This window comes from Hetaerina americana, unplaced genomic scaffold, assembly GCF_022747635.1.
Source record: "Hetaerina americana unplaced genomic scaffold, ioHetAmer1.1.p SCAF_13, whole genome shotgun sequence".
NCBI classification, from domain to species: Eukaryota; Metazoa; Arthropoda; class Insecta; order Odonata; family Calopterygidae; genus Hetaerina; species Hetaerina americana.
In genome coordinates, this window is record NW_027286403.1 from 2,486,282 (window position 1) to 2,499,898 (window position 13,617).

The window sequence follows — 13,617 nt, forward strand, 5'->3', positions numbered from 1 at the left end:
CTTTTAGAAAGGATCAGAACAAACAATGACACTAAAGAAAATATTATTCCCCCACGCTACTTATGTAGATCAGACCACGAAGATAAAATAAGGCAGATAAACACTAGTGCAGATAGATAAAAATACTCATCCTTTCCCAGAACAACCAGGAATTATCATTTTAAGAAACTGAAGTCATTTCAGAAATATTAAAAACATTTAATTCACAAGTCGAAACAAAATTAAACATTGCAAAGACAGCATGAAGCAATAAAGGGAATATAGATCAGTGTAAAAAAATATGTTAAGAAACAGTTTTTTACAAGTCCACAGAATTTTCAGAAACTTGAGACTGGAAGCAAGGTCACATAACCTTTCCTGACAAAGGTGGCGATAAGGAGGACCCACTAGTTTTTAATGCTCTAGAGATTCTTTAACATCGATTTGCTGTAAAAATCTGATCGTCATCATACGCGTTCCTTTCTCTAAAACAAAAATATATTCTACAGTGATGAGTTAAAGAAAAGCAGATCATGCAAAACTTACGAGGTAAAGTCATTAAATAAGTCGCAAAAATCAGCAAAACAACCGCAAGAGCTGTTACAAGCATTGCATTTGAAATGCTTGAACCATTTACCGCACTGTTTTTACTAATTTTATGGTGATTTTTATCTGTCCGAGCCCCTGGAAAATCATTTTAGTGGCCGAAGTATTGAAAATGATAATGCCGTGGAGGTACTCGTTGACTATGAAAGCAAAAAAAAATACTTCCCTCCTGCTAGCTGCCAAGGACTTGTAAAAATGGGATAAGAGTCTGACTTTACAGGGTGAATATGCAGAAAATTGAAATAAACTTTAGGAATTTAACTTAACTATTATTGCCTCTTACCAGGTTTGCGAGTTAATCATTGACTTGCCCTCGCCATTGAGTATTTTAGGTAATGATGCCCTGATAATCTTGATACGCAACTAATACATCAATTTCCATTCTAGCGGTAACCTTATATCATTTGCTGACTACACAGTCATTTACAAATGAATAGCAGCCATGGAATAAGATGAAGAGCTAATGTTTATTGATTTAGCCCACATCTCAGAGTTGTATTGATTTTTATTTAAAAATAGATAATATTATATATATATAGATAATATTATATATATATAGATAATATTATATATATATATAGATAGATTATATATATATATATATATATATATATATATATATATATATATATATATATATATATATACGTAGCCACAAAGTTCTTAAATAAAAGGAAAGAGATGCAAGGCATAGTGTATAAAATGAACGGAAACGAATTACAAAACCCAGAACAGATGAAATACTTAACTGTAAGAGGAAGGAACTGGAAAGATTTCAGAGAAAACCTGCTGGATATGTTAAGAATTGCTACGAGAGGAGTATAAGCATGACGTGTACATATGTTAGAAAAATTACGTTTGGAATTCGTTGATCAACGAAGAGATCGGAAAAGGCATAAATACAAGCATATATGGAGAACGATAAGTACATACGAGGACTGTCCGGGAGGTATCCAGCAATGAAATACAGGTATATTGAGAACAATAGCCTACCTAAAACAACGAGGCCTAACTCCCTTCGAAGTACTCCCCTTGGGACCTCACCCACTTATCCCAGCGTCTCTTCCACTCTTTAAAACAATCGGCAAAGTCCTTTTTCGGAATGGTCATTGGCTACCTCGTCGCATTCTTCTTTATCCCGTCAACCGACTGTTGGGAATACTGGGTTTTTGTTTCAGGGTTATAGCCATAGTCCCATGACACATCTCCAGTTATCACCATTTAAAAAAAAAACCTGGCTCATAATTTGCGGATTTGAGCAAGTCCTCTGCAACTGCAGCACGAAAGTCTCGACGCTGAATACCTTATGGCCAGACCTAATACATAAGTACATAAGCGTTGAGATAATAATTATGCCACAAGTTTTGCTGGCTGTGTCGATTACAGGGATAAATTATGAAAGAAACACCACCACATACAGGTCCAAGTACACTTCCTTCCTTCTCCTGATAAATTAACAAAATCAATACAATAACCCCATAAAGACAAGGTCTGTCCCTAAAGTAGTAGGACTGAGTTGATTTAAAGAAAACTTCATCGGCAGAATTGATAAATTCACTCAATAATCTTCGAAGTGGCACCCTTGTGTGTCCAAACACCGCTGAAAGCGCGTTTTCCACGCCTCGTACACCTTTTGGAAAGCGGCACACGGAATGCTGCTAAGCTCTATCGTCACGTCTTGTTCTAACGCTACCATCGAGCCGTGGTGACGCCCTTTCAGCAGGGAAAGAGGAAAAAATCTGGTGGGGCATAGTCCAAAAAATTCGGATCCTCACTCACATGGTCGAGAAGCTTTGGCAGATCTATATGCGAGTTTCCTTTTGTTCAACCAGGACCACTCGTGGCAGCATGCACCTTTCTCATGCCCATGTTTCCGGCCACAAGTCGATGAACATCAACTTTAGGGATACCAAGTTTATCAGAAACCATGCGAACACCTATCTACGATCCCTGTCCAACGAAGTCTTCACTCTTGCAAGATTTCCGTCGCTTTTTTAGGTCGATGGGCGTCCTGAACGTTAAAGCGTCTTCAACATCTTCTCTATCCTACCGAAACAATTTTTGCCACTCTAAAACACTCGATCTTCCCATGACATTATCCCCATAAGCTGCCGTGAGCATGTCATGTGTCTCTTTCTCGGTTTTGTCCAGTTTCGCGGAAAAGTTGTTGGCATAGCGCTGTTCCAATAGCAGGCTCATGACGGAGTGTAACTTATCCTAAGTAATAACCTGACTTAAAGAGGTCCTATTAACGAAAGATCCGAAATCCGCAAAAGCTGAGAGCCAGCTGCCACCGTCTATCCAGGAAAAAATGAGTGATACTAATTTTAGAACAGACCTCGTATCTACTTCAAGACGAATTTTGAATTATTTAGCCTCACACGCCAATTACTGAATAATACGCATAGGCAGGTATATGCTAAATGCGTGCATGTTTACATTTGATTAAATATAAAATCATATGCAAGTGTGAGCTCATATTCTTGCTAGCGGAGCTGGTACATTAATATACCCCGCCACACGCCCTTGCGGTGGACAGTATTCGGAGTAATATATGACTCTAGATAGACTTGATTGCGCCCTAACCTTAGAAGGTATTTGAGATCATCACCAAAGCAATAAAACGAAGGGCAAATGATCATTTTGATGATGATCAGTTTGGTTTCAGGAACGGAAGAGATACGCCCAGTATTATAAAAGTAACGAGGTCACTAATAAAAATGACGAAGAATGAATGCATCATGATGCAATTATTTGTTCCATAGTTTGCGAATAAGTACTCCGAGGGAATAAACTGGGTAGAATGAGGAGGAACAGGTTGTAGGAGTTGAACCAACTTATACGAGCATGTGCATGTCTTAGATTACGTGATGCGGATTAAGAGCGTGTTGGGACGTTCTCGGTGAGGGCGTGAGACAGGGCTGTTCATTAGTATCTGTGCTTTTTAATGTACCACATATAAGGAAAACACAGTAAAAATGCAATGGGAAGAGCTGGGGACAGGAGTGAAAGTCGGTGGGGAATTCATTAAATCAGTTAGGTTTTGAGAATGATCAAGCTTCAGTTGGCCGGTCAGCCAAGAGTTTTTCTGTGATTTTGAGAAGAGGAAAGACTTAGTTAAACCCTTAAAACACTAGAACAAAGGATAGAGCAGGTAGAAAATAGAGCAGTTTATCTACGGGTGTATCTACGTTCATCTCGTATCTTGGAAGTATTTTGGGCCAAGATAATCAAAGTGGTAGGGACCTAAGAAAAATAATAGCCTTAAAGAATCTTTTACGAACAGGTGGAAGTTGATGACATTGAAGTTAAATAAAGATGTTAAGTAAAGATTATAGACAACATTGATATGGATTGTGATCTTTCATGGAGCAAAATCATGACCGTTGAAACAAAGTTATCGGCGGAGATTGGAGGCTTTTACGTTGTGTGTCTGTGGAGAAGGATGGGAAATGTAAAATGGAGAAGTAGGATAGCAAACAAAGACGTAATGGGAACGAAAGGGAAATAGAGTGCATTTTTGGTATACATCTAAAGGAGACAGGAGACGTGGGTGCAGAGAATTTTCATTGGCGATTAACAGTTAAAGACAGAGAGAGAGAGAGAGAGGGGAGGACTAGGGCGAGCCAGGCAGTGGGAGAACAATGATTGCCTTTTGGGACTAAATGAATGGAGGCAGAGCAAATGAGAAATTGTAAAAGAACTTACTGTCGTTTGAAGTGTCAGATTGTACGTATTTTGTTAGGAGAGGCTTAAAAACGTGGCGGTATGCGTCCATCTAATTAATACCTATCTTAAACGGTGGACTGCCAAATGATAATGCTCACCGTGAAACAAATTGGTTAGCTAAGTATTGGGCGTATTTCATGTTAAACGACGTCGATGTCAGAAATGTTAGCATTTGACAGTACTCTTTTGTGAGGCGTGTTGTTTGGAATAATTTACTGCCTCTCAGCGTTCGTTAACTAGTCATTTTATGCATTTTTGCCCCGCTTAGACATTCTACTGCCGCTGGAGGGCAAACCACTACTCTAGGAATATGGTTTCATGATCAAGTCAGGGCGTAATTTCCCATAATTTTTGAGTTTAATCGATTATATATCCTGGGATTTACGGCATTCGAAAATTGCCGAACCATTTTCAGTTTTCGGAGCATATTTTATTTCAAGCGTGAACTTTCGTCATATGAAAGAGCTTAAGCAAGAACATTTCTAGATAACTATTGATTATGAGTTTGAAAGTCATTACACATCTTTACTTTAGAAAGTAAATTATATTTCACTCGAAATCTTCGGTAGCCAGTAGCCGTCCAATTTCAAAGAAAATATTTGTCTCATTAAGGAAACGTATTTAAGGCCCCTGGGTTGAATATCTTGGTCAGTAACCTCATATTTTCCAAGCATGTAGCCCCATGTCTTGCACTATGAAAACAGAACTTACTGCCAGGGCTCACTTCAGCTTCTTTATCTCATGTAACTGTCACTCGATAATTGTTCGCCACATCCATTTCAGCACCGCACTCTTGCCACGAAAAATTCGTAGCAAAGAATACGGGTATCCACGGAGTGGTCAGCAGCGGTAAGTCCCGATTATAACAGTCATAAATTCTTGATTTTGAACTCCCCGTTTTGAAACATAAACCTCGTCCTCACTAGTACCGTCGGTTGTTTTTCCCGTGAACGATTCTCATCCAAAATACAAGAAGAAGAAAATTCTATCACATTAAAACATAATGCATTGGCATTGATTTCCCTTATTTGGCGATCCTTTCCGATCAGAAGTGGGGTAATTATGCCCCTGGGGTTATATTTGTTGGATGCAGGTGTTAAATGATCAAGCCATTCTGATTCCATTGAAGCGATTGGCATACATCAACTATAATTTTTATATTCAACTGTGGGAACTATAGGTGAAGACTAATTTTGACTCATGGTTAGGGTTAACGTTGCTCTGGCAATAGACGTATCTCCTTTAATAGCATTCGTTGGTCCTCAAACTCATTTACTAAATTGAACTCCACCCAAATCATTATTTCCTCACTCGGGTTCCTTGCTTCCCTTAGTTCCTTAAACGGTAGAGTTGCCATTTTTCCATGTATCGGTCACTCAAAAGAAAATCATTTTAGCCATAGTTTACCAAATTTTATCTTAAAGCGTTCAACCTCTGTGCAATATTAACAGGTGGAAAAATTTCCCATACCAGTTTCTAGCACACCAAATATTATAGTGAATTGAAATCACCATATGGTTACGCATACCGCTTTCCTGGATAACAATTTACGACCAAAGTCACACCGTTTATCATAAGCACATATTTTTGCCACTACTATAATTTACTTCAACGCACGCCCTATAGATGGCAGTTATGATATCAGGATTTTTATGCTTTACTCCTCTGTACAAAGAGGTCTAATTTGAGCGCGTACCGCCGCACGAATCATAAACAAGGCTTATATAACTCCAAAAAGCTTGCTTTCTTCGGCTCCCACTAAAATAGCCCAAATTAGGCCCTATGTTTTTAGGGTCACCATACTTTCCGACAACGCAAATGGCGATCATAAATCACTTGGCTGTCATCCACGTCGGAACGGTAACATTAAAAATACGAACGTTTCGCCGAGAAGAGTCCAAATAAACCCTCGAGCCTCGCATCGATACCAGAGGTAAAAATTTATGGCCGAATAGCACTGTAAAACGGCTTTCAAGCGAGGTTAATAGTAGGTGGAGTGAGCTTATTCAGAAATAAATAGAAGTTGCGCCTATTCAAAGCCGTGCCTAATTTCCTGTGAGACCTCAGCGGGCGTGTGAGTGCCTGTGCACCAAAAGTCGGTGAAGGCGCCACTCGCCTCGTTAACTTCAAGCGCCGCTTGGCGCCATGTTTCGACCGTCCCCTCTCAGCATGCACAGAGTTTTCCGAGGCTGAATCATTCATGAGGGAAGAGTGAATGCCATTAGAAAACGATTTTTATAAACAGTTTCTCGAGACTTCTTCTAAGGTCAAGTTTATGGAGTTAAAATGACGGCATTTCTTTAACAGAAGCCAAATGTTCCTTTATCCATTCTTGTTTCCGCGTAAATTTAAAGAATATTTCTGTCCGATCATCAATCACGGGGATGAATTTTCTCTTCAAGAACTTGGAAGTTTCATTTCATATTTACATGGCAATAGATTCAACTAGAACAAATCTTCACGATGTCAACTACAGACATTCTTTTGGTTCTTAGTAGATGTTTACATTTGCCTTTCAGGTTGCTGATGCTATAAATTCCAAAATGTAATGCCTTCAATGAGCATAGTGAGCGAGAAAAAGAAGTCTCTTCTCATTGTTTTCCCCAAATTAGTCTACGTCGTTTTCATAAGCGTTACGCCAACAAGTAGAGTACCGCATTTTGATAACCGATGGCCTTGCTTAAATTTGCACTTACATGGCGTGCTGAAACGTGCTGATGGCGTACTTAAATTTGTCGGGCACAACAAATGAAGAGGTATCGATAAAATTGAATTAGCAACACATTTTCGAAGAAAATTAAGGCTATAAGATGCTATTTTTAAATCTGAACATAGTAGTAATATTTTTAAGGATTAACCATGCCTTTTTTTTAATAGAGGGGGTCTTTCTGTCAACCAACGGAAATGTTTTCAAATGCAGCAGATTTTTTCAAATTGATAATTTATGCAATACCTAACATGATTTAAACCGTTAGAATAGGTGAGAGGAGTTGAAAACTCCCCTGAACCATTCAAAGATATCGCATAAATTTCATCAACCCCAGCTGACTACCTTTCCTCTATTGTGTGAGGTTTGCGTCAGTGTAGATCAACCTTTTTTTTCAAATATTCCCGAGGGTTATGCTGGTACCTGACACCCAAGGCTATGCTACTTCAATGGCTACTACAGTCCTATGATTCCAACGAAAAGCTTTGGTATGGGTGATATATGTTAGTGCGCAAGCGCACACAAAGTTCTAAGAGCTAAGCAATTTGCCTTCCCCTGAGGCATTTTATTCCGAAATGGAGATTTAAAATTAAACGGGTTGTTATCCCGCGGCTCGTCATGGCGGTATACTGCGGATTTATACTCAAATTTATTTGCGAAAGAAAGCAAATTGTGAGCCAAGTACCCAGTGAAAAATATCCTGACGTTACAAGATAACATGATGCCTAAATTGCAGTGAGGCGACGGATTTAGTCTCCTTCGCTGGCCACGAGCCCGCCATTTCAATCTCGACTGTTGCATATTTAAATCTCCGAACTAACACACCAATAATTTTGTTTTCGTCAGTCAACATCAATGAAAACCTGGCTTCCACATCCGGGAGCACTTTAGTGGATCTGGCTCTACGCTCATTGTTATTGTCACCACACCAAAAATGTACTCAAAATATTGAATTAATGTAAAATAAATCAATCGACTGATTAAAAACAATAATATCTGATTTTTAGGATGGAATTTTTTTTCACATATTTTTTCCCCTAATGATCCCAAAACCGCTTTAATTACTAAAATGTTTGCATTCATTCAAATATTATAAATACAATCACTTAATACCTCTGAACGGCCTTGACCACAGTGAATTGCATACAAGAATATCTATTATGCAAAATACTGCGTGTACGTGTTGGAGCTTCGGGTTGCCCACATCTATCAGCGAACCTAACTAATTTTACGAATTCTCCGTCAACTTTCATTCCTATCTTCAGTCCTTCCCATGCCTCTTTAATTATTTCCCCCTCATATACGTTGAACAGCACAGGTGATAACAGACACCGGTGCCATCATTTGGTTTAACACTATCCATTTAGACTGGCCATCCCCCACTCGTACCTGAACATATATATTAGGTTTAACACGTATATATATATATATATATATATATATATATATATATATATATATATATACATATGCATACATATATATATACATATAAAAATATATATATATATATATGTATATATATATATGGTTACTATATAATATATACATACATATATGTATATATATATATATATAGTATATAAATAACCATTCCACTAAGTAGTCCATTGGGTAGTTCAGTTGGTAGAACGTTGGACTGCTGACCAGAGGGTCCCGGGTTCGATTCCCGAGCAAGGCACTCTGGGCACCTTCAGCTCCACCCAAGCTAAAGTGATTTTTTGGGTACCAGATCTTCCTGGGAAACCATAACCGACACAGGGAAAGGAACTGGCCCCCCTACCCTGATGTGTGAATTTTCACACGCCGTATAGGGCTTAGTACTGGGTGATCTCTACCATCTCTAAACCGACCTTCGGATTGATTACTTTGTTTATGGTTTATATATATAGATATATTATTGGTTACTCAAGTTTTTCTGCAACATGTAAATTGGAAAAAATAAGTTTTATGTAACACTGTATGCTTAATATGATGTTTATATGTTGTACAAGTTTCATTGATTTTTCTCCTATATTGCGTCAATGGCAGCCGTAGGAATTTGAAACATGTTCACCCAGCCAAATGCATCGTGTGTTTACGCCTATGGCGACGATGGATGTGACGCGCGACGTGTTTGGTAATGTCTCTTTGATGACAAGAGAGAAAGGTAAGCATAGCGTCAAATGGATTGGGATAGTAAAGCGTACCTTACGACGAGAATGTATAGGACATGCCTTCTTGAAACACATCATTTTGAATTTGGAGTTTATCTGAAACATGATAAAATTTGGTGTCGTTACCATGGATGTAACTGAGGGAAACTATTGACACATCAATAATGACTCTTCGCTTAGAAATATCTCCATTATAAACGCCATCAAGGAAACAGACTGATATTCATTGTAAACAATTATTAATCGAGTTATCAGAGATTAGTGATGGAAAGGAACAAACTATGCAAAATTTCACTATTAAAAAAAAAATTATTTACCGAGTTTTTCCGAGAGATTAGTGAATTTTTTATCATTCTTCAGCTTCAGATTATTTGAATCGCGTTTTATTAATCGCGCAGATTATCTATCGCGCTTATTTTAGCATATTATTTTTGTTGTTACTTATTCAAAAGCAGAGAGCTCTTGGATGGAGAAAACTGGCGAATCAAAAAGGCTTCTAATTGTATCCGTAGCCTAAGACTCGTGTACCAGCAAATTAAAAGACAATTACTCCCGCCGGGGATTTGGTACTTCTTAAAAAATAAGGCTTTCTTGAGAAACTCTTCTATCCCAATGTGCATTACTTCAGGAGAAAATATTTCCTGATGTGCCAGTGGTTATAGGAAGAACAATAAGGGCACACTTGATATTCCGTCAACACAAGTAAAGGGACAGCCGAACCTTCGCAACTCATATACCTACATTTCCAAAGCAATCTCCATAGGACCATGCGACTCATAATAAAATATTCGAGATTTGATATTAAGAGACATTTTTAAGTTGGAAAACATTTTAAAATCCAATAAATTAATGAAGCATATATTCCTGAAATAATTTCATAATTCTGACACCGATAATTTTTATGTGAAATTCAGCGGATATGAACTCAACCCTCCCAAAATCCCTTACCAGTTTCACAAGAATTCCCAAGTCATAAAGGTAAAGGTTTCTCTGATTGGCTCTTTGCAAATCCGAGAAAAATTACCTTCTTTGCAGACTGTACTGCTTTGGCTCAAGATTTATTGGTTACTTTAAAAGCATAAATACACGTGCAGCCTCAACTCCAGAATCCCATGGAAATAATAGCTATTTAAACTGCCACAAAATGAAATTAGTAGTTCATTTATCGCAACCGTACAATATAAGTGTTTTTTTATAGGTATGTGCATCATAAAATCGTTATTTTTCAAGTAGGTCCTTGTTTCAGATATATCATTACACTTTGGGCACCTGCCTCCATGCTGAGATCTCTACCTTGGTTATGGATTCATGAAAACTCAGGGCCGTTTAGCATCCTTTATCGGGAACCACCATTGAAATTGCATTTTGTGAATCATTTGGTACAAAATGATTTTCCGAGAATAATGAATGACGTCCAACCTGCCGCAGAGCCTCACATCTATGTATTTATTTCATGACAGCAGCCCAATTCCGCATCACTTTTCTTTAAACCCATATCACCTGATGACATGGCGTCCCAAGACATCGTAGACCGGAGCATTCCAGTGTTCACAGTCGTTACGACTAAGAAGATACATTAACGTCCGCCACGGCCCAATTTGATGTTTATACTCGTTGTTTCAGGCGTAGCTATTCACCATTGATGGCCAAATATTTGATTGCTTGCAGTATAACCCGGGTTTTTACGCAAAACGTTATCATCAGGTTTTGATTCTGGTGCTAATGATGACGTCTTATGTGGAATCCCTGGGTCGCATGAGCATATCATCTGTAGAAAAACCAAGTGCTCATGTCTCTAAAGTTGCCACATTCAAGGAGTAGAGCAAAAATGCGTAATGTAAATTTAGAATTTGCATAGCTTAAAATGAATTTGATCTCAGAACGAGGTAAAGTCAGTCAAGATCAAATTTCCTTGGCTGACCATCGTTTCAATGCAATCATGTTAAGGAAGGTTCGAAAAATGAAATCCCGCACCGACCTTACCTCAGTAAAGCATGGCCATTGATTTCAGATATCCGTAACGAAAAAACTTTTGAGGCTGGATATATTTTGAAACAACTTCCTTTTCACAACCATTGGGATACAAATACATTAATGCGTAAAGTACATTATGGAAACCGTTGCTTTTAAAGATAAGAAGCATTTTCCTTTCCCACTTTATGATATATAATGATAAACAACTTTTAGCTCATGACAGATACTAACGCAGTTAGACACTGACAGGGAACAAAAATATTGGAGCAAAATATTATTATTTTTAAAGAAAAATCTGAATGGTTCTGTAAATGTAAAATTGTTAAAAATTGTATTCAAGAGAGGAAGCAATAACTGTTTATGGGGCTGAAATTCCAAGTGTCTGGTAGCCTTAGGTCGGAAAGTCAAGGAAACGAAAAGTCGAAGCGTTGAATTTTCTTAATATAGCATATTTTAACTTGAATTCATACATACCTGAAATTACACGTTTGGAATGCAATAGCAACTTGGTGAAACATTTTAAGTATTTTTAAGTCTTTAGTGAACCGGGACAACATTTTTGCTGCCGTGCAAATCGCAAAAAAAATCAAAGTTGGTTTTAGGATTAATAAAAAATATAGAATACTAACATTTTTAAAAACGTAAAATAAATATATAATTAAATTTGAATAAAAATAAACTTCTCCAACCACGATCATGAAACAACTACTCTTAGATGAATGTACGAATATCCACATCTGTACTGGTCAATACTCAAGGGCTATGACTTGACCTCGACGCTAGCTCTTAACTTATTCAATAATTTCAATCTTGCATTAAATCCTCTGTTTTCTTATGATTCCCAACCCAATTCCGAAAGCATTTCTGTGAAGCTTTTCGTTTTGTCGAAACAGATTTTAATGAAACGAATGATGAGGTCTCAGGCGTGATATGGTGGAAGCGTAACATATTAAAACCACAGGTATTGCAATTTTCCACTAGATATTTTATTTCAACACTACCGGTTTCGATGTTTTCACATCATCATCAGGTGTGAGCACAAGTGCGTATCTTCTCCACATATATAGTTGCATACAAGGGGTGGGGGGTTTAAGGGGGGGAAAAAGGAGGGGAAAAAAAGGGGGGACAGGGGAACGGACGATGAAATATCATCATCATTTTAATGAAACGGACTGCCCTGCGTTGAACCTGCTCAATATCCCGAATAAGGCCTGTTTCAGTCGGATCAGGTACACTACATGCAGTTTCTAAATAAAGCCTCAAGAGAGAATGGCAACAACATTTCTTGACCTTATAGTCACTCCTTCTAATAATGCATCTAATGAATACCAATTTTTCACTTCTTTACCCGCAGATTTAAGTTGGGGTATTGTTTTTAAGTAATTTTTTCTAAAAAATAAACAAGATATCTGGATATAATTAATTCCGCATATTAATTGATTTTTAGGCACAAAATTTCGTAACTTACCTCTATTAATGTTGATTTGTTTTGTTTCAGGAAACCGTGAATTGAAGCAACTCGCAGTATGGAGAAAAGATAGGTTCCCAGTGCCATTGAATTCCTTCATTTGAAACGTTTATGTGTTCTACAAATTCACGATGAAATGACGGATTTAATGGGTCTGATAGCCCGTCATATGACACAGCTGTGAGCTAGAAAATGACTTTTCTAACCGGCCGCATGCCCCTTACAGACGATCCAAGAAGTGAAAGGCCATCACTCACGGACGATGAAGTCACACTCTGCCACAGTGAAGAAAGTGGAGGATTTCACTCTATTAGACTGAAGAGCGACCATCCAAATGATCATGAACAAGATCGATCTTAGTTATGGCAGTTTGTGGAAAATTATGAACAAATCAAAGGCGTCAGTCAGCATACGGGGTTCCACGACTGCTGACTCCTTTTCAGAAACAAACATGGCGCGATCTGTCAAGGGATATGTTGAATCTTTTAGACCAATACGAAGAGAATGTTTTTGGTCGCCTGGTAACAATGGATAACTATGTGTAACTTAAGAAAAACGTGGAAATCCCTACAGTCTTATTATTTTCATTCCAATGCAGCTGAATTCGTGGATGACTTTATATGGTTATTAACTGTATTATCTGACCTATTATGATCGCTTTTTCCCCATATATTACCATGTATTTTTTAGAGAGTCTCATACTTATGCCTTGTATTTTATGAGTATAATTATAACTACTTTTTCCTCGATTTCTTTATACCTACCTACCTCTAGTCGCTAATTTTTCTATCCATAGATGCAGACAGTAGCCGAGATAATTCATTAGACACGTAGTATTGATCACTGTGGTCAACAACTGCGCCAACCTGAGAATATACAATTCAGTTCTAACGCAATACTTAAGAATAATAGAAGCCATAAGGTTGCAGGAGAATGAGTATGGATTGGAGACTTTTTAGATATTGTTATTACCGCAAACGGAGAAAAATATTGGACCG

The 13,617-nt window shown here is 37.8% G+C and overlaps 1 long non-coding RNA gene across 1 annotated transcript in view; it reads left to right on the top strand.

Moving 5' to 3' along the window:
* The window catches only part of LOC139686136 (uncharacterized), an 87,404-nt gene extending 74,019 nt beyond the window's left edge, over positions 1–13,385 (top strand). The window contains exons 2-3 of the long non-coding RNA XR_011700300.1: positions 9,053–9,170; positions 12,650–13,385. This is a non-coding gene — a long non-coding RNA (uncharacterized lncRNA). The remainder of the gene's footprint in view (positions 1–9,052; positions 9,171–12,649) is intronic.
* The last annotated feature ends 232 nt before the right edge of the window (positions 13,386–13,617 follow it).